Raw genomic sequence first — 22,452 nt, 5'->3', positions numbered from 1 at the left:
AAAAACTTAACCCTCAAACTTTCAAACCTGGAGATCAAATTTTTTTATTAAAAAAGCCTAACCCGGTAAATTTGGCGATCAATATACAGGTCCTCACAAAGTGTTAGAAGTATTAAATAGAAATAATGTAAAAATCAGAATTAAGAAAAATAGTCGAATCGTACACCCAAATCGGTTACATATATCTCATATTAAAATTGCAAAAAATTAAACATTTTAAAAACAAAATGGATCCCCCACTAAGAAGATTAACTACAATATCAATATTAATTATATGGATTCAAGAAAACTATGGAATAATAGGATATGACTGCGGTTCTGCATCGGCAAATTCAACTACCCTTTCATTAGTAAACGTCAAAAAATGCGATGTTCCGTTACAGGTGCATTTGATCAATTGGTCATCCAGGTTTGTGCTATTTTTTTTTTTTAATTTCTGCTTTCCTTCTTCCGCTGTTTCTTTAAAAATAAAGACGTGTTTTGTTTCCAAACATTTACATAGTTTGACGCACTCCACGAGATAGGATGAATTTTTTTTGTAAATGTCATGATAGCCATCATAAAATTTAGAGTTTTCTCTGCAAATTAAAAAAAACAAATTACGTTTGTGCAATTTTTCTTCAAGGAGTTAGGATGTATGAAAGTTATGTACGCATTTTTGTCAGTTACCGCCAGCATTACCTGGATTTCGATTTGTCTCATTAATGATGAAGCAATCTTCTCTAGCTGACGTTATTCGTCTTTGACCTTGTCTTCTCCTTTGACGAAATCCGCCTGTTTCTTGATAACGAGCCCAAACTCAAGAGATAGAGGATCGATGAACACTATTTTCCTTGCAACATAATTTTGATTCAATTCTTCCAAAAGAGCAATGATTTGCGCATATTGAATTTCATTCAAACTAGGCATTGTTACGATTTTATCGTTTGCTTCTTGAGTGATACAGTAAAGAATAAGTTTACGCTTATAAAAAGTTTCAGTGTTTACAGTTTTTGCATAATTCAGAGAAACGTTGTGAAATGCAGTGATTTACATTGATTCCCATAAAACTATAACTTTAATACATTCTAACTCCTCTAAAAAAAATTGTACAAATCTGATTTTTTTTAATTTGCAGGGAAAACTCAAAATTTTATGATGGTTATTGTGATATTTGCGAAAAAAATTCATTTCACTCCCGGAGTGCGTCAAACTATGCAAATATTTGGAAACAAAACACGTCCTTACTTTTAAAAAAACAGGAGGAGAAAAGTAGAAATTCAAATTTGACCAAATGCATTTTAAAGTAGAGATTTTAAGCTTTAAAATAAAAGAAAACTTTGAAGTACAGTAATTTTTAACAAAGTTACGATTATTTGAAGTTGTGCAAAATTTTGGTATAAATGAGTGTTGCGATAATTTTGTTATCTAGTGTATAATACATATAGTATATAATAATAATAATAATAAGTTGTTTGTCACATCAAAAATGATTCTTTTCTCACACACTATATCATGTCCGATACAACCCTCCATAAACAAACATAATAAAAATGCAAAGCCTATAAAAAGTATGAAAAAACGATTAATATTTTTATTTTAGAAAAATGGGTTTCAAGAAATGTTTTGGTATAAGAATATAGTTTTGTATAGAATGTAGTATGTTTAAATTTAACTATTAAAAAAAAATTATTTGTCAAAAAACTTAGGTGTCCGATATTACCCGAAATTCCTCTACCACTTATACCAGCTTATACTATGTTCAAACATAGTAGTTTTTATTGTTTCCATACAATTGGCAGACAAATTTTGACGTTTTCTTTCAGATTCTAAATTTTTGAAGTAAGCAAAAAATTTCAAACTGACATCGCCATATAAGAAAAATATAAGTTACTGCTATTGTTGTTAAGTATTTATATCAAAGATTTTTTTGATATTTTAAATACAAAATATGTGGAAATTGTATTTAAAATACAAAATACACCGAAAAGTGTATTTTAAAATACAAGATAAAAAATACTTTTAGGTGCGCTGCTAAAATACAAAATATAAAATACAAATTATATTTAAAATACTGTATTTCAAATACATGTATTTAAAATTACAGATGATGGCCAGCAAGGACATAGCGGTATCCAAAGACATGAGCGCTGAAGGCGACAACCAACCCCAGCCTACCAGCACAACGATCGAGATGCCGAAAGCCGAGGAGCGCAGCAAGGGCGATATGGCGTTGTTAAGTATTTATATCAAAGATTTTTTTGATATTTTAAATACAAAATATGTGGAAATTGTATTTAAAATACAAAATACACCAAAAAGTCTATTTTAAAATACAATATAAAAAATATTTTTAGGTGCGCTGCTAAAATACAAAATATAAAATACAAATTATATTTAAAATACTGTATTTCAAATACATGTATTTAAAATTACAGATGATGGCCAGCAAGGACATAGCGGTATCCAAAGACATGAGCGCTGAAGGCGACAACCAACCCCAGCCTACCAGCACAACGATCGAGATGCCGGAAGCCGAGGAGCGCGAAAACCCACGTGAAACGTAAATAGAAAAATATATATCCATAGTAGCGTAAGTAGTAATAAGTAGGGTAATGTGGGGTAAGGTGGGGCGGGTTTTTGTTTGCCCTTCTATAAAAGTGCCAAAAAATTAAATTTTTGAACAATCAATGGTTGTTTTCACTAGAGAATGAAAAAAACTAACTTTCTATAATTGCGGATTTTCAAAGTTTTAATTTTAATTTGTATTTTTAGCTATTTTTCCGAAACGAAAAATTTTGGGCTTTTAAAAATGGTGGGGTAAAGTGGGACACCAAAGAAATTTAATCAAAACAGCTATCAAAAAGCAACTAAAATCCACTTTTATGTTTAATCAACACTTCTAAATAATAAATAATATTGAAAATATTGAAAATAGAGCAATAAAATCCTTCCCTCTCTTACAAGTTTCAATAAAAAAAATTTTTCAATTTTAGTCAAATTAAACGTTTATTTTAACCTTTTTTTTATTTTTTCTATGTATAAGTCATAACATTCGAAATAATTAATAAAATCACTAAATTTGCACTAATCCTTCAAGAAAACATGAAAAAATGATTTCATTGGAGTGCCCCACTTTACCCCACTTAAAATGCCCCATTTTACCCCACAACGTTAATTTGCAACGCAATCATTCATTACCGAAACTAGATTAAGTTTCTACATTTTTTTTTATTTAAAAAAATAATAGAAAAACGATAACTGCATACAACTTTCTTTTGTTCAACACTTAAAAAACTTGCTTAAATCACAAGTATTATGAACACAAAAAAAAACTTTATAAGAGTAATTTTTAAGATTGGTCTCATACAGCATCAAAATGTTTGTACTCCAATGACTAATTGAAACATAACTTGTCATAATAAGCAACAGATGACAATTTTTTGTTTTGCTCTAAACTCACTACTACATAGAAATTTTGATGGTGCCCCACTTTACCCCACATCACTCTATTTAAGGGGGTATCCTGATTTAAGACGTCAAAAAGTCATTTTTATAATTTTTTTTCGAAGGGAAAAATAATGTTAATGGTTTTTATACTTTTTGCAGTGTAGTACAACTATTGTAGAGTACGAAAAACATTTTTTTATTTAAAAACCATTATTTGTAAAGAAACAAATTTTAAATTGGGAACGTTGCCGATGTTTGTGTACATTCTCAGATTTTTTATTCTTGTCTGAAATAAAAAAAACAACAAACATTAATAATTTTCATACAGTTTTATTTTATTTAAACTAAAAAATTAAAAAATATATATATAAATTAAAATTTTGTGCAACTTTGAAAAAAAAATTTGATTTTTACTAGGTAACGTCCATCATTTTATGCAAAAAAATTGTTGTTGATTTTTTTTTTTATTTCAAATAGAGTAGTTGATTATTAGCTAACTAACGAGCTTTGTGCGAAGTCGATTGTTGAAATAGTTTTTCTTTAATTGTGTACACAAAATTAAAGAAAATGAAAAAAACTGATTTTGAGAAAAACGCGTTTAAAGTTTTTGGTGTAAAAAACTTGTAGTTATTGAATACTTACAATGCTTGGAAACTAATCAGCTTCAAATTCCAGGGCCATAGAGTAATCCCTCAACTTCCTCATTGAAGTCATTTTCAATGATTCGGGCTAGCTTACGAGCTTTCGGGCTTCTTTTGTACAACTCTACTATCGATGCTTCTGTCTTGATATTTGTTGCGCATCATATACAGGGTGTCAGGTAAATACCGCCCCTGGTTTCGTGGATTGATAGATCAAGTAAAACTGAGCAAAAAAGTCCTTTTTTTAATAGTCGCCATAGTTAACGAGATAAAAATTAATAAAGTCTGCGAATAAGCGCGTATCACCGCGCGCAAGGACCGCCCGCCGGTCGTCGAGACGTAGGCAGCCGCGGCAGCCTTCTCCCTCCTTGCCGCACCGCTCGCGGGCCGTAGCTACTGCTGCTTTTCCCTCCTCACCGCGCCGCGCCGCGGGCTTTCGGCGACCGGGCGGTTCTTGCGCGCGATGATACGCGCTTATTTGCGGACTTTATTAATTTTTATCTCGTTAACTATGGCGAGTATTAAAAAATGGTAAAGGACTTTTCTGCGCAGTTTTACTTGATCTATCAATCCACGAAATCAGGGGCGGTATTTACCTGACACTCTGTATATTTACACTCTGGTCCAATAACAATGTCCATTGCATTCATTACTTTTAAAACCGCAGAATAGTCTTCATTAAAAATGCTGGCGACAAGAAAAGCGGCAAAGTTAACAATTTTTACGCAGTTGAGATGCTTTGGCACCAGTTTCTATATAGTAGAATTGAAGCTTTCTTTTGTGGTATTCAAACTAGATAAATGCTGATATATACTTGTCTAAGAAACGTATTTTGATGAACCGAAGAAAACGACTAGGCCTGTATTCAGTTCTGACTTATTTTCAAGATTGTCTTAAGTACGGTCTTAAGTTGCTCTCTAGATTCATAGTCATAAATGAAGCAAATGCTTGAGTAAAATCTCAAGTCAAGACTTGTCCAAGACGATCGAGTTTGGAAACGTCTTGTTTGGTCTCGACATGATTCATAGACAGATCTTATTCGAAATAAGAACAGACTTAAGACTATCTTATTAATCATAAATGGACACGAATTCATAGTCGTAATAAGACGTCTTGTATGACGTATAGTATATATACCTGAATAAGTCGATCTTTGCCAAGTCGTGGTTGAAGTGGACTTAAGCAAAACTGTAGAATACTATTCTAACTTCAAATTAATGTTTGCCGGAGTTGAAATAATTAAATTTCAAACAATGACAGCAAGATGTAAGATTTGCCGAATTTATTATTTCAAAAAAAAGAATTTATTTTTTTTTTTTACAATATGTTCTTAATTGTAATTTACAATTATAGATACAGAGTTTTCACTTTGACAAATAATGAGAAACTGCCGCTGCAGTTCCTGATGCCTTTATTTATATGGCAATGCTAATACGTATTTCCCTCTTTCGTTACATTTCTTCGAATGATATCTTTTTCATCAAAAGCAAAACTTTGAAAATAGAAGAAATTTAATTATCTAAATGGAAGTTTCCTTAGTAACGGAAAATCAGATTATTAGACATATAACAAAGAATGCTTTTAAGACCTACCCACGCAACACGAGGACGTCCTTTGGACGTCCAATGGACGTCGCGGTCGGACATGTCTTGAGATCTAGATGACATACCAATTGTGTCTTGTAGATGTCTAGGAAACGTCCTTTGGACGTACAATGTACCGCCTTCTGACGTCAAATGGACGTCATTAGGACGTCTCAGCAGGACATAAAAAGGACTTTTATGGACGTTGTTTGGACATTATTTTATATTGATTAAGACTTTATTTAGTAAAAAATAATAATTATTAGTAAAAGTAGTATTAACCTTGCCGAAAATGTGCGATTAAAACCGATTAAAAGAAAAAGTAGTCCGAATCGATCGAGATTTCTGCACCGAAAATATGGTGTTAAGACAGATTGAAAATATTATATAAAATCGAAACCCAGATAGATTTATTAAAACTGAATACATTAATATAAAACGTTATAAACGTTTAATATACAAAAAAATATTTCTTGTATTCTTTTCGTTAAAAAGGACTAAAAAAAGATTAAATTTGAATTAAACATTTAATTTTTGTACAAGATTAAATAACAATACAAATTGTTATTTACATGTAAAAATTATAAAAATTTATGGGGAATAGCGGTCCACACACACGTTACATTTGAAAAGACTGAGAGCGAGTATTCGTCTCGAGGTTACAACAAGCAGCTCCTAAAAGTCTTACTGAAGTTATGAGATGGGGAGTCGGCCGCGGTGGCGCCTAGATATAACGCCCGTGGCTGCATTCGACTCACGAGAAGATCTCTCGCGGCGTGGCCGCCTAGCGGTGATGCCAGCACTCACTTGTTAAATTCATTTCAATCCGAAATTACAGGATTTCATAAATTATAATTAAATCGAATTTTAATGTATACATGTATTTGATTCACAGAATCATGTAAACAGATATGATTCTGTAAATCAAATATATATACCTTGCTGCTAGATGTATAATTACTTTTTTTATATTTTAAGTTTACGTTCCAAAATGTTTTTTCTGAGAAAAATTTTACTATAATATACGTTATTATTTATTTATATTTTGAGTAGGATTTTCCTCACAAATAAAATAGCCATTAAATTAATCGTTATAGTATTATACATATGTATTAAATATTACATAATTTAAATATTATATATAATGAAATATTAAATATTAACAAATAATATATTTTATTAAAAAGCTATATACTGTATATTAAAGCTTCTCATATTATCAAAATTTGTAGTTTATGTTTATATATAGTTAAATATATCTTTTGTTAAATATTTTTTAACACGAAAAATTATCTTTATAATTTTATAATTTATAAAATTCTTGTGTTATAATAATAATGATAATGATGATAATAATAAAAATACTCAACTTCGTTGACATATATGTATATAACGGACCTTTTCGGAACGTACCACCAATATCTGCTAGATATTTAAAGGACGTCCTTAGAACATCTTCAAAATGTCTTATTTAATATAAAGAATAACGCAATTTTCGAATGCATATTTATTATGTATGTATACATAATATGTTAAATATTACGAATCATCCCAAATATGTCCTGCGGATGTCATACAAACGTCATACTGCAGCTATGATAAACCAGGATGTCCTTCGGACGTCTTTAGAACGTCCTATGGACGTACGAGATACTAGGACATTACAAGAACTTTTGTGGACATGTATTGGGCGTCCGGGGACGTCCATGTGTTGTGTGGGTATCTAATCAAAAAAGGAAAATGATATCTTATCATTAGTAGTATACATTCTAAAAAGGGATACGCGGTCGTTGCCCACATCTCCATCCTTATAGAAAAATTTGACGTGTAGTCAAATTTTATTGGTAAGCAGTCGTCTTAATACTTCCGAGTTTATTCCTTGATTTGGAGGATAAGCGGTGAAATGGGCGTGTTGTGTAGGTGCGCGATTCCCGAAGCTACATTGATTATAGCAATTTCCAAGTAATTGTTTGAATAGATTGATAATACTGGAAAATAGTCCGATTTTATAGAGAAATACAAATAGGATAGAGCCAAGGGCTATCCTGTCAAATGTAAATAATACATGAATGTTTTTTTCCAAGTAATAGTTCTTTTATGTTTTGATATTTGTTCTGCTATGTTGTCTAGTTCGTCCAAAGTTTTACTTAGAGTTTGCAAATATTCTGGGTTAACGTAAATTTCTTTTATCAAATCCATTGGTACATCAGTCAAGTCATATTTCATTAGAGTTTCATTAATCGATTTTAGATTGACTACATGAATTGTTTTATGAGCCTCAATTCTGTCTTTTATTAAACTTTCCGGTTTTAAAGTTGCTGTGTCGGAAATTGCTGTACAGTCCGGTTCTAAATGAATTATAAAATTTTGATATATTTGCACATTACGAGGGATTTTATCGGAACAAAGTACGAGGTATATTCGGAAAGTAAGGTTACGACAAATATTACAAATCGAAAAATGTGAATTTATTTATGAAACTTACATGAAATGTTACGTAGGTATATAACTATTTTTCAACATAGTCACCATTCAGTTCCTTACATTTAGAGAGCCGCGGGATCAATTTTTTTATGCCCTCGTTACACTCGTTTCCCGCCAACTTCCTCGACCATTCGTAGACCGCATCTTTTACCTCCAAATCGGACGAAAATTGTTTTCCACTGAGATGCTTCTTTAGACGAGTAAAAAAGAAGAAATCAGAAAGTGCATCAAACTCTTTTGGTTGGGATGTTTTAAACCATCCATCTCATAGCCCGGACCTTACACTTTCTGATTTCTTCTTTTTCACTCTTCTAAAGGAGCATCTCAGTGGAAAACAATTTTCGTCCGATTTGGAGATAAAAGACGCGGTCTACGAATGGTCGAGGAAGTTGGCGGGAAACGAGTGCAACGAGGGCATAAAAAAATTGATCCCGCGGCTCTCTAAATGTAAGGAACTGAATGGTGACTATGTTGAAAAATAGTTATATACCTACTTAACATTTCATGTAAGTTTCATAAATAAATTCACATTTTTCGATTTGTAATATTTGTCGTAATCTTACTTTCCGAACATACCTCGTATATGCAAATTTTCTTCTTTAGGTGCAATTCCTATCCAATCCTAATTAGTATAAAGTTGGACCTATAACGTGTTTTGAATTTGTATGTACTAGGTTCCACCGATGCCTTAACACATGAACTTGTACGCGTGTCAAGGCATATCGATATAGTAAATTCAGCGTGTTCCGACTCAAGATATTTTTACATTTTATGCCTGTCATCTGACAATTATATTCAATTAAATTATTAACAACAATTTACTTTTTTTGGTTTTAGTTAAATTTTTCTTACATTAAAGAATATAACCAATTTTTAAGTTGAAATTAAATGTAATTGGTTTACTTTAAGAAAATTAATAAGTATTGATAATAAATATAAATGTTATATTAAATTTTAAAATATATATGTATTTTATATGATTTTTAAATGCAATTTAAATGTTATTTAATTTAACTAATACTCTGTAGATGTTTAAATTTTTCAATCAATAGATTTTTCTATAAATTCAAGATAAAGACATTAAACGATTTTTCAATTTTTATGATTCCATGACATAAGGTTTTTGATTCATAAATATGAAATTAGACTTGGTCCTTAATAATATTATTCTTACATATTAATAAAAATATTTTTTACATTTATTTTTGATGCAAATTTCGATTATAAAGAATGAAAATAACATTCAAATATTTTTTTTGCCCTGATTTCGTTGATGGACCACCTTAACAAAATTACATGTGAAACTCTGGTCCCAACTCCTACAAAAAATATTTTTTCAGATTTTTTTCAAAAAGTAGGCCACAATGAAATAATTTAAAATAATAACATTTTTTGTCAATTTTTATCGCAAAATAAGCGGGTAAATTATTTCTGTCAGCTTTTAACGTTTTATTTATCTACAAAATTCATATTGAAATATTTTGCTGATCACAAGTTGAAAGTTAGTGATAGCTAAATTTTTTTTCAATTTTTATAATTCCATAACATAAGGTTTATATTCCATAAATATGAAATAAATGCTTATGTTGTAGAATTATAAATATTAAAAAGTTATTTAGTTATCGCTAACTTTCAACTTGTGATCAGCAAAACATTACATGGAATATAGACAAACAAAACGTTAAAGAACTGGTAGAAACGATTTATCTGCTCATTTTTTGAAGACAATTAATAAGAAAAATGTTATTTTAATTTTTTTCATTGTAGCGCACTTTTTGAAAAAATCTGATAAAAATATATTTTGTAGAAGTTGGGAACAAAGACAAAACATGTAATTTTTTCAAGGTAGTAAATCAACAAAATCACGGTAGAAAAAACGTTTAAAAATTATTTTCATTTTTAAAAAATGAAATTTTGCATTGAAAGCAAATGTAAAAAGTATTTTTATTAATGTCTAAGAGTAATATTATTAAGGTCCAAGTCTAATTTCATATTTATGAATTGAAAACCTTATGTTATGGAATCATAAACATTGAAAAATAGTTTAATGTTTTTATCTTGAATTTATAGAAAAATCTATCGATTGAAAAATTCAAGCATCTACAGAGTATTAGGTAAATTAAATAACATTTAAATTGCATTTAAAAATCATATAAAATACATATATATTTTAAAATTTAATATAACATTTATATTATTATCAATATTTATTAATTTTCTTAAAATAAACCAATTACATTTAATTTCGACTTAAAAATTGATTATATATTTTAATGTAAGAAAAATTTAACTAAAACCAAAAAGAGGTAAATTGTTGTTAATAATTTAATTGAATATAATCGTCAGATGACAGGCATGAAATGTAAAAATATCTTGAGTCGGAACACGCCGAATTTACTATATCGATATGCCTTGACACGCGTACAAGTTCATGTGTTAAGGCATCGGTGGAACCTAGTGTACACCCAGCGACTTTGATTCTGTCCATGGGGAAATTTTCCAAACTGAGAAGTCGCTATCTTTCTACATACTTACAATTTATGATTAACGTAACAACCAATAAGCTCTAGTTGTTACACTAATCATGAACTGCGAGTATGTAGAAAAATAGCGACTTCTCAATTTGGAAAATTTTTCCATGGACAGAATCAAAGTCGCTGGGTGTACATGATTACGGTAACAAGCGTATTCTATTATTATTAATTTTAATGTTAATAAAATTGCATTTTGTTAATAATAGATGGATTTATATATTCTTTTAGTTCTTTTATAAACGTTAAGAAAAAAAGTTTGAATTTTTCATTTTTTTTTTTTTACGATGCATTGAAGTTGGGTTTTTCAGAAAGCGTCACAATAATAGGTGTTTACCACTTACCCTAGTAATTATTAGGTGCGCAACTAAGTTCTCGCTGTTTTTCTTTATGAAAATGTAACTTTATTGTGAAAAAATGGTTACAAATGATTCATTCAAAGTATTGCCTATCGCTAGCTACAATTTTTGCCCATCTTTCTGGCAAAGCTCAAATACCGTTACAATAAAGTGTTCGTCTTTTGAGGCTATCCACGAATCAAGCCATTTTTTGATGTCTTTATATGAGCGGAACTGCTGATTAACCAGACCACGTGCCATCGAACGGAACAAGTAATAATCGGACGGCGCAATATCTGGGGAATATGGCGGGTGGGGTAGGACTTCCCATTTGAGCGTTTCCACGTAGGTTTTAACAGGTTTGGCAACATGAGGCCGAGCATTGTCATACAGTAGAATCACTCTGTCGTGCCTCTGCTCGTATTGTGGCCATTTTTCGCGCAGTGCTCGGCTCTGTCGCATCAATTGAAGTCGATACCGTTCCCCAGTGATGGTTTCGTTTGGTTTCAACAGCTCATAATAAATAACACCGACCTGGTCTCAAATACACAGCATAACCTTCGCAGCGTGGATATTTGGCCCAGCCGACGACGTAGAAGCATAATCGGGCAATCCCCATGACTTTCTTTTCTTTGGGTTGCTGTAATGAATCCATTTTACATCACCCGTCACGATACGATGAAGAAAATCCTCCTTTTTTTGCCGCTGAAGCAGTTTTTACAAGTGAAAAAACAACGCTTAACGTCCCTTGGCTTCAAATCATAAGAACCCAAGTTCCTTGCTTTTAAATCATTCCCAACGCATGCAATCGCTTGGAAATGGCTTGGCGGGTAACTCCTAATGCTGAAGCAAGCTGTTCTTGCGTTTGGCACGGATCGTCATCGAGCAATGCCTCCAATTCAGCGTCTTTGAATGTTTTTGGCCTTCCTTCACGCGGACGGTCGTCAACATCGAAATCACTGTCTTTGAAACGACGGAACCAATCACGGCACGTTGTTTCACTTAGAGCAGCATCTCCGTAAACTTTTTGGAGCTCTCAATGCGCTTCAGCCGCCATTTTCTTCGAATGAAATAAGAAAATCAACACTTCCCGCAAATGACGATTATTTGCACAAAATCAGACATTTTCACATAATCAAAAGTATATGACGCCAAAACAAAATCACTATCGTATCAGCGCGGTTTGTTTATCATATGTCTAAGCTTGGTTCATGACGTTTTGGATGTCTAAATCGACCAGCACTTACTGCTGGAGCCATCTATTGACAAACAGCGGGAACTTAGTTGCGCACCTAATATTTCTGTTAAACAATTATATTTTACTCCTAATTTATAATCCGGATACGTTCGTTTTAGTAATTGATATTTTCCAAGTTTCTTTGCTAAACTTAATTCTAGTTCGTTAATTGGCATAAATAGATCTAATAGAATAAGTCTCTGGGTTGTATTTATTATTGATTGTCTTAACTAACCGTATCTAGGAAGAGATATTACTTTGGTTAATTTTAAAATTTTGTCTTCTAATAATGAAATAACTAGTTGAATAATTAGTCGTTTCTCTGTTAATGCTATTGATATTTCACTTATGTCAATAACAGTTGTATATTGTATTTCTTCCAAAGGTACTGGGAAATTATCTACATTGATATGTTGCCTTAGAATGTTTAATAATTCTTTTGGTGGTAAAATGTAGAGTTTAATATTCCATGTCTTCCGTTCACGATTAGTTCTTCCGCTTTTCTGAGTTTGTTAGTAAATTTTCTTAACTAAGTCTCTTCATCTAAGTCTAGTAGTGCCTCATCTATCCAAATATTTATTTCGTTAATTAAAGTCGAATTCCAAGGTGATTAAAACGATCATTTATACGTCTTATCGATTGTAATGTAACGTCAACAATTTTTTCATTACTATCCAGAGATTTAAGTATTATGCTTGTTTGATTCTTTACATATTGTATAATATTTTTCTGATCCTTATATAAACTATCTAATTCTTTGTTCTAATAACTTGCATCAACATCGCATAAAGTTCCGAATAACATTTTACTTATTTCTTCTACAAAGTCAAATAATCCGCGCGTAACTCTTGACGTCGTTCAAAGTCCTGCGAGATAAAATACGTTTTCTAGATCATTCGCGATCTCTTTCAAATAATCTAACCTTTTACTAATACGACTTCTGGATGAGTAAATCCAACTCTGTTTATAAAGACATTTATTAGACAATTCTGTATATGTATTTTTAAGCATTTGGTAATTTTGTTCTAATTCAAATAAATTATATCCTATTACAATTTTCCACTGTTCATGGTATAATTTTACTTTCGAGGTATATAACTTCATCATTGTTCAATTGTTCGATTGAATTTTTCTACGCTGCTAACAGGATGACCCTGGAAAGTCAGGAGGAGAAAGATCGGAATGATTCCTATCAAATTCATATCAATCGCCTAAAATAAAGGGTTTAATATCACTTCTATGATATTGTTTAATTTCTCCTTTTTCTCTAATATGATAAGTTATAAATTTGTCGTGTTGAACAACAGGAAATGGACCTTTTCATTGTGGTTTGAACAATTTAGCATTGAAGTTTTTTACAAGCACCAAATCATTATTTTCGATTGGTGCGTACGTTTTTGTAGGAAGATTATCGTTTTGATATTCGCGTATGCTTTTACGCGCTTCTTCTAATTTATTTCGTGTTGAGTACGTAGATTTTTAATTTAGTGTTGGAGAGTTAACCTTTCCCTTTCTTTGCTGAAGATGTGATTAGGTTCTCTATCAAATTGTCATTTGTAGGTCGTATAGCCCGTATTTTTATTAATCGTTTAATTATACGTGAGCATCGCTTGGGATAGTATCATATTCCATTGCTCGTCTTCATTAATGTAATGTTTTATATACTATATTCTGTTAGTATTAATCTCTCATTTTTTCCGTACGATTGCGGGTGGTAGACCAACGTTAGTACGTGTTTAATGTGCAATTTATCGCATAGAGTGTTAAATTCGTTCGAGGTAAATTTTTGAGCGTTGTTGGAAAGAAGTTCTTTTGGTTTACCGAAATATCGGAGCCATGAATACCATAATGCTCTGATAATTACGGCTGTCGATTTATCTATCAGAGGTTCTACTAGGATGTATCGGATTAGATAATCTTGGGTGACAAGGATGTATCGGTTTTCTCTGTTTGTTATTTTGGATGGACCCATAATATCAATAGATATTTTCTCGTTGGGAGCTTGAGGGATATCCGGTGTGGAATAAACGTATAGTGTGTGTGTGCACACACACACACACACACACACACACACTATACATACATATATATATATATATATATATACACATATATACATATATATACATACATACATATATATATATATATATATATATATATATATATATATATATATATATATATATATATATATACATATATATATATACCAAGCAAATCAAAAACTGCTTACGTGAATATAATTAACCTCAACTCCCATCCACAATGAATAATATGTCTCTTGTATAGACAAGGTTATATATTATGCACTTTTTTCAGCCGAATTCGTTTGTCTCGTACAAAAACGTGTTGAATAAGTGTATTATTAATAAATATATGCAGTTAAAAATATATATTTTGCATTAACTAGAGTCAATATTATATTATACTCCTACGAATGCCACGTATAAAATTTTTCAAGTGTCATAAGATATGATTGACAAAGTGCATATGAATATGATAATGAAACATAGCTAATTAGATTGCATGAGCCTTATTAAATTTATTTTCATCTTTCTATTTTTCTCCAATGCATATTTTTCCCAGCAAAAATGTGGTTTGTTTTTTCTCAGGTCTACCTCTAAGTCATACTTTTTTAACTCTACCATAATGTAAATGTATATTTTGAATGAATTGAAACAAGTGTCAAATGATTAAATAAAGATATAAAATTATGTGTAATTTTACAAGTTGAGTTTCAGAGGTCTCAACGCTGCGTATTCTCTCTGGTTTTAGAAATTTGTAACTAGATTAATTAATAAGTATGGTAAGTACATTTTGAATCCTGTTTATTAAAGTTAACAAAGTTAAGTGTAGCTCTTACAATATATATTGAGTTCACTAAACTAGTTAAAATAATACATGATATTAAATATTCTCGCTGTGTTACAAAATAAATGGTAATTGTAAATAAATAATATGTGTTAATCTGTTACATGATATTTAATAATATTTCTGAGCGTCTTATAAAAGATACTTTTTCTTATAAAAGATAATTCATTTTGTAACACAGCGAGCATATTTAATATCATGTATTATTTTAACTAGTTTTCAGTAAACTCTATATACATTGTAAAAGTTACACTTACTTTATTAACTTTTTCAATAAACAGGATTCAAAATGTACTTACCTTACTTATTAATTAATCCAATTACAAATTTCTGAAACCAAAAAGTACACGCAGCGTTGAAGCCTCTGAGACTCAACTTGTAAAATTACACGTACACCAGGCATTGGAATCATTTTTATATCTTTATTAAATTATTTGACACTTGTTTCAAATGTCAATTCATTAAAAATATACATTTACATTAACGCTAGAATTAAAAAAGCATGACTTAGAGGCAGACCTGAAAAAGCAAACCACATTTTTGCTGAGAAAGGTAAATATGCATTGGAGAAAGATAGAAAGATAAAAATAGATTTAATAAGGTGCATCCGATTTAATTAACCTCGTTTCATTACCATATTCATGTGCTTTGTAAATCATATCTTCTTATGACACTCGAAAAATTTTATACGTAGCACTCGTAGGAGTATAATATATAATAATATTGACTCTAGTTAATGCAAAATATATATTTTTAACTGCACATATTCATTAATAATAGGCTTATTCAACGCATTTTTGCACCACGCGAAAGAAGGTTTCGGAAGAAGGAATTCGGCAGAAAAATGTGTCGTTTGCCCCGCAAACCGAGATATTATTGACGATTCAGGTTATAGGTTAGGAAACCTGTCATACGCGCAATCATGATCGCGGTCACGTGATGCACATCACATGGTGCATCACGTGACCGCATAGATGCTGATAGTGTAGTAGCGAGCGCCACACTGTGTCGAAAATGTGAAAGGGAGAATTCCTGAGGGCGACGACCAAGGAGACGTATCTTACAGAAAAATGTAGAGATTAGAATTTGCATCGCGATATCTCCGCTCGTACGGCACGGAGAGAAAAAATAAAAACACTTTTATATATGCAATTTTTCCCAAGCTATCGAATGAGACGACTTTGAACTTGATCGATTCAGCCGTTGCTGAGATCTGATAATCTCGTTATGCTTGAACTCGCTGACTCGCGTAAAACAGGCGTCGGTCTTTCTCGCTTTTTTTTTTTTGAATTGGCACGAGACGCGACCGCGCCTCTTGATGTAAGGTTTTTGGGTACTTGGCTTGTTAAATTGACATGTCTCGCATTTGCTGATAAATTCTTTGACGTCTACAGTTATATTGGGCCAATTATATTTTTGTATAATTTTTTGTAGCGTTTTTTCTACTGAATAATAGCCATCTAATATACCCAAATAAGCGTCTGATATTATTTCATCTTTATTTGTAATTTCCGGCAAATATTTAGAAATATATATGTGTAATTTATTTTTAAGATAGTATTCATCAATAACAGAAATTTATTTATTAACTTCTTTTTGATCATGTATTATATTGATGTGATGATCATTTTTATTTAGAAAATCATGTAATTTAATACTCAATCATCTATGTGTGGCGTAAAGTAAAATATAAATTTCGTTCTCTCTAGTAATTTCAGGAGAATTTTCAATAAAAAGTATTGTTTTGTTACTTTGTTTTCCAACTTGATTCTTTGTTATTATTTGTTTATTAATGTTTGGTTCAGAGGATGATGGTTTAGGAATATCTTTTTCAGACTTTTCAGATGGTCGTCCCTCTATTATAATTTTCGTTTTAGATTGCAAATCATACATCTCGATTAAGGCGTCAATTGTACTTTGAATTTTTGTATCGATACAACAAAATGTAAAGTCCAATTATCAGGATTGGCATATGGATCTTGTAGGATTGATTGAATTAGATCTAGGAGTTTTTCTATGGAGATGGTTTTCGGATCAATGTTTGACTATCCCGGGACTGGATCTTTGTTAAAAGTAATTTCACGTTTCTTTATTATTTCTGAGAAAACTTGTTTGATCTCTTTATTAGTCATGAAAGAGTCAATTGCGTTTACGGGAATTTGGGATAGAGCATCGGCATTAGTATTTGTTCTTCCTGATTTATAAATTATTTTGTAGTCAAATTTTTCTAATTTTAATCTCCGTCTCATTAGTCTTGAATTTGGATCTTTTACATTCATTAACCACACTAAAGGTTTATGATCCGTTATAATTGTGAACTTTTTTTCATACAAATATTATCTAAAATATTTAGTTGCCCATACAATCGCAAGCAGCTCTTTTTCTGTAGTAATATATCGTGTTCTGGCTTTATTCAAAGTACGAGAGGCAGAAGCTAACGGCTTATCTTTGCCTATTGTTCTCTGTGAAAGAATGGCTCTTATCATTTTGTTTGACGCGTCTATAGTTAAGATAAAAGGTTTATTCCAATTGAGATAGATAAATACAGGTTGTGACAGTAATTTAGATTTGAGAGTTTCAAAAGAGTGTTGCTGTTCGTTTGTCCATTGGAAGTTAGTGGATTTCTTGAGTAAATACGTTAGAGGCTTGGTTATCTTTGAAAAAAGTCTTTAATGAATTTGCGATAATAACCGACTAGTCCAAGAAACTGCTTAATTTCTTTCGGATTTTTCGGCACTGGATAATTCCTAACCATTTTGTTGGTGTTAGACTGTATTCCGCGTTCTGATATAACATGTCCTAAATATTCTAATTCCGGTCTGAGATATTCACATTTGTCCGGTTACAGTTTTAGTCCAACTTGTCTAAGTTTCTCCAATAATATTTTTAAGTTTTATTGTGCTCTTCGATAGTTTTACCATATACTATAATATTGTCAATATAAACAAAGCAATTATTTCCGATTAGTTCTTTTAAACCTTTGTTCATCATCCGTTGAAAAGTTGGAGGTGCGTTTTTTAAATCGAAGGGCATGCAAGTATACTCATAGTGCCCGTCTGGGGTAGAGAATGCAGTTTTTTGAATATCCTTTTGACTTATGCCAATTTGATGAAAACCCGATGCTAAGTCGAAAGTGGAAAAGTAACGGGCATTGGCCAGATGATCGAAGATTTCATTAGTATTTGGAAAAGGATAGGTATTTTGTAATCGATTACTAGTCTTTATTTGAGTTTGTCTGAAACATCCTGCTTTTTAGGCACTATCCAAAGAGGAGAGTTATACGGTGAATCTGATTTTTGTATGATTCCTTTTGCAAGCATGTCTTTAATTTGTTTCTTAATTTCTTCTTGATGTATCAGAGTATAACGGTATTGTTTTACGTTTATGGGACTTTTGTCCGTCGTTTTAATTTTGTGTTGGATTAGGTTGGTGAGAAAAAGAGGATCTCCTGGTAGAGTAAAAATATCGTGGTATTCTAATATAATATCCTAGATATTGTCAGAATGTTCCGAGATATGCGAAAGGCGAGTGTTCTCTTTCAATAATTCTTAACGCGCGTTATTTAATGTCATTTTTGAAGTCAAATAGATCGGTGTTTCGAGAAAATTTTCAATGCTTTTAAGCTACAAGAATATGTAATAAAAAGTAGGCAGTTCCATTTAAAAAATTAAAGGTGTCCTTTACGTGACCTTCAAGCAACTATTCAAAGTCAAATTAATGACACCATCTTATGACCCCCTTGAAACCATGCAACTTTTGTCTGAAACATTTTTACTGAAAATGCTTTATTGAAGAATTATCGAGGTGCGTTTTTTAAAATGGGACACCCTGTATGGCAATACTAATACGCATTTCCCTCTTTCGTTGCATTCTTTCGAATGATATTTTTTTTATCAAAAGCAAAACTTTGCAAATGGAAGGTTCAAATATCTAAATAGAATTTTTCTTAGTAACGAAAAATCAGATCATTAGTCATATAACAAAGAATGCTTTTAAGACCTATCTAATCGAAAAAGGAAAATGGTATCTAATCATTAGTAGTATATATTCCAAAACAGGATACGTGGTCGCTGCCCACAGCAAAGACAAGACTAAGTTAATCGTAGACTTTTAATTTCTTTATTTTTGTAAAAACATGACTAGTATTAGAGAAAAATATAAAAAATATAAAAGATATTTTTAGTTTTTTACACAACTTATAATATGCTCTTTATGCAGTTCTTCGATCTGTGCAAAAATTGCATAAAATAGCTATTAAAATTTATAATCATCTGTAATTTTTACTATTTTACTGATACTTAAATTATAGGTTATTATAGCATATTATAGGTATGATTTGCAATAATGGAAATATAATAATATAATTAATAACATTGTGTGATAGGAAGAAATATATTAAAAATATTAACCCTTAAACACACCGATCCTGTAAAATACGAAAACACATTTTTGGGTCCAGGAAACTTTTTCAATTTTGAGAAGCTATAACTTTGATTACAATTAATATTTTTCTACGATTTTTTTTAAAACGAAAGTTCAAAATCTCAGGAATGTGACTGCACAATCGGCATTGCCGAAAAATAATTTATTGTGAAGTTATAAAAGAAAAATCATTAAGCAAAAATGAGAAATTGGTCAAAAATCCACTTTTCTTTCAAAAAATCATATCTTCACAACTAAAAACGTTTAAGGACTTTCAAATACGGAGTTTTAAAGCTAAAGAGTCATACTTTCAAAATAAAATTTGGCAATGTCATTCCTTTTAAAAAATATAATTATGTAACATGGAGAATATGAGGTATTTTTGGGCATCTAAAAATCCACGTTTTAAAAAATATTATATTTTTGCAACAAAAAACTTTGAAGAACTTTACAATACGGCGTTTTAAAGCTAAAGATTTATACTTTCAAAAAAAAATTATATCATTGTCATTTCTATTTAAAAATGTACTTATGTAACAAGGCAAATATGAGGTATTTTTGATTAAATCGTGTCTAAAGTTGAAAATTAATGTGTTTCATGACACATTAATTTTCAACTTTTCACATTTTCGGAAAAACTCCCTTTTTTACAGCATTTTATAGTATTCCAATTTTAGACAGAGTATATATGAGTAACATCGGCAAACCGACCTGTTCGAACGTATTTTGTCCAGCTCTTTTATGTAAAATACTCACAAAAAAGTTTTACTTACACACTATATGGGTCGCATTGACTCTAAGAAAACTTTGCTACCGTGCCGTTTGAATTCTAGTTGACCAAAAAAGTTGATCAATCATATCAATCAAAAAGAGGAGATTTCAAACTTTTTTTACGTCTTGATCCGAACCTCCTATCTCATTCCGTCTTCACATAGCAAGCGTTCAAAACTTCATATAGAGTCTCTCAGACCCATTTACGTGTTTAAGGATTAAATATATTAAAAATCTCCGCGGATACGCAATTTTGGTAGCGGACAACTACATATTATTGATTTATCGAGACGATAAATATCTATCAGTATTAAATAATATTTGAATTAAACATTAATAGATATGAAATAAATATTAAATAAATGTAAAATAAATATGCAATTAATATTAAATTAACGTTTATGAAATTGTTTCAAATAAAAATTAATGTAAAATAAATATTAAATTAATGTTAAATAAACATTAAATTAATGTTTTTAAAATTATTTTCTTAAATAAAAAAATTAGTGTAAAATTAATATATATTAAATTAAAGTTGAATAAATGTTAAATTAATGTTTTTGAAATTATTGTTTTAAATAAAAATTAATATAAAATAAATATTAAATTAATTTTGAAAAAATGTTAAATTAATAACACAATAATAATAAGAAAGTCTTCTTCGGTCATAGCTAGATCTTAGTGCCTATATTTTATAAAAAAAATCGATCTTTTTGACTTTGTAAATCAGGATACTCTCTTAATATTGCATGTTAAATAGGTGTAATGTCATTAAATATAACATAAAACAAAAATAAAATAAAATAATATACATACATACATATATATATATATATATATATATATATATATATATATATATATATATAATTAGCGTGTAAAAATAGAATAGAAACAGTGTAGGAATGCAAAGAAGAGGAAACTTCAAATATACTTTAGTACTCACCTTCTAATTCATGAGTAAGTGGTACGATGTAATATTCAAACATTCGTGAAAAATTTGCATATATCAAAAGTTTTTAGTGCTACGTTTTTTTGATGTCTTTTGTCTTTTTTTTATTATGTAGTAATAATTATAATTATAATCTTTATTTAATCGTACTGTTTTAAAACGTGCAAAGTGAATTGCACTTGTGAATCCTAAATGAGTATTTTGTACTTGTTGTTGAATAAACGTTTTTATATCTCAAATTTACAAACAGAAGGTTTTACCACTCAAAAATACTCATAAGTACGTTGTTACTACACGAATATACTTGTATGCAGCCCGCACTTTTTAATCATTTACTTTTCCGAAAAAGTTTCTGTTTGAGAAAAAGGTTATACTCATTGAATTAAATACGTTTTCACTATTCAAAGTAACTATTCTCGTGAGTTAAAAACGGTGAAATATTTTTGCAAGAAAAAACGCGTGATAGTTATTTATGAGACCAAGCGTTAGACGACTAATATAACGATCGACTATAATATATTGTGGTTAAACTTGGTGGTTTAAATATGTTCTGTGAGTGCATAGGGCTTAGAAGCTTTAAATGCTTAGAAACAATTTTATATCTCTTACCACTTCTACGCATTTGTTTATTATATATCAACCAATTGTAAACTGTGGATAATTCAACGCAAGTGACGGGAGAGAGGGGGGGGGTTGAGAACTTCCAAGAAATACGGTATAAAATACATTACGTTTTAGTATTAGAAATATGGAATATCTTATAAAAATGTAGAATATCTTATAAAAATGCTATATTATATCTGATATCTTTGTTATTAGATATAGCAATAGATATAGCATTAGATATAGATTTTTATAAAATGTTGTGTATTTTTAATGAAAACGTATCACACCCTGTTATCGATAATGTTCTATCACAAATTATTCCAACATCACAAATTTATTCGAATTAAAAGTACTTTTCTTTGTGTTCCTGTCATGTGATGTAATTGTAACCAGTATCATTGAACTCCTCGCTTAAATAAATGTAAGAAATGATGTTTGATTTATTTTTTTTAAATACCAAAAAAAACAAGCCTTCTTATAACATCTTTGTTTTCTATAATTTATTTTTTTTAACTTTTTTTCTGCAACTCATTCATCTGTATTCTTCTTTACAGTACATCTTCTTCTGCATCCAAGCAGCCATA

At 30.4% G+C, this 22,452-nt stretch overlaps 1 long non-coding RNA gene across 1 annotated transcript in view; it reads right to left on the bottom strand.

Moving 5' to 3' along the window:
- LOC120359526 overlaps positions 1 to 21,818 on the bottom strand; it is a 32,474-nt gene extending 10,656 nt beyond the window's left edge. The window contains exon 1 of the long non-coding RNA XR_005576292.1: positions 21,257 to 21,818. This is a non-coding gene — a long non-coding RNA (uncharacterized LOC120359526). The remainder of the gene's footprint in view (positions 1 to 21,256) is intronic.
- Positions 21,819 to 22,452: the final 634 nt, after the last annotated feature.

This window comes from Solenopsis invicta, chromosome 14 (genome assembly GCF_016802725.1).
Source record: "Solenopsis invicta isolate M01_SB chromosome 14, UNIL_Sinv_3.0, whole genome shotgun sequence".
Lineage (NCBI taxonomy): Eukaryota > Metazoa > Arthropoda > Insecta > Hymenoptera > Formicidae > Solenopsis > Solenopsis invicta.
This window is presented reverse-complemented; position numbering and strand designations above follow the sequence as displayed.